Consider the following 1,231-nt stretch of genomic DNA (forward strand, 5'->3'; position numbering starts at 1 on the left):
AAACCAAGTTGGAAGTGCATTTTCGTCCGCAAAAACATAATCTTGACGGCAGTTCGATAAGAGCAGGAAAAGCATACATTTGAGAGCAAAAGTTCAAAGAAATAAGTGCTTGAGTGATGACTTCGCAGACAACCTCCTGGATAGTTTTGTTTTTGAAACCAGCGGAGTGTGATATCGTGTAGTAGCAACACGCGGTTGAGTTTCATCCGTTGTTTCTCTTACACTGCGACCGAAAGGTGTCTCAGGTATTGGCAACAAATTCCAGCTGCGATGGACACACACCTTCAGCCACCTTAATGAAAAAATGTCCACACTTACCTTTTCTAGAGGATATTTAGCTTGTTACGGCTCGGCCTTTCTTGTTAAGAAGTTAACATAAAAGCGTCATAACTCGTCACCAGTAACAGTATCGAATAGGAAATCCCAAGATATGAACTGATGACATTCATCAAAAATGAATGGATATGTCGCACGATGGTTAAACGGTCGCAGTTTATGACATACAGTTCGTCACGTGTGTCAGCTATCGAGACATCCTAAGCGTCGAAAATCATTAACGCCAGAAGGATCTTTCTTGGAAGAAGAAAATCCTTTTGTGACGTGTGTCACCCAAAGGCGCCTCGGTCCACACACAATACAAAGGTTTCGAGCTGCCTCTGTTGCCACTACTCCTCTATTAAATTGAAAGCGAATAATACGTAGCAGATGTTAGACCTTTTTCAACTTGCGAGTGTACTTTACAACACTTGAACAACGTCCATAAGTTTGAAGCATGAAAAATCCAATACGTAACTGCAAGCTAAGTATTAGAAGTGCAAATAAGAAAACGACAGTAGATAAATACTACACTTACAACCCCGCACCACGTTCACATGGCCGACGGTGGGTGGCGTTAGGCGGTGTGTGGCGATCTCGGCGCAATCACGAGCTGTTTGGCGAAATAGCTTCCGCAAATTTGTGATATTACAGGTCGTTCAGGAAGTGAAGCGAATTATCTTTGAGGCTCCTAATGGAACCAGAGACTTAACATCTACACTGAGCTACATTTAACACCTCCCCCCACCTTCCTTATTTTCTGCTTAATTTGTGAGAAATTGACACTCTGGTAGTAAAACAATATCTGCAACTCATCTTCGTTCTATCTAAACCAGAACAGAACGTCTGCACAGGAAATACCTCAGCTGAGCGATGGCTTCAAAGTTGTCTTCACGAGAGTGTTTTTCCACTTCAT

Source organism: Schistocerca gregaria, chromosome 6, assembly GCF_023897955.1.
Source record: "Schistocerca gregaria isolate iqSchGreg1 chromosome 6, iqSchGreg1.2, whole genome shotgun sequence".
Classification (NCBI taxonomy): domain Eukaryota; kingdom Metazoa; phylum Arthropoda; class Insecta; order Orthoptera; family Acrididae; genus Schistocerca; species Schistocerca gregaria.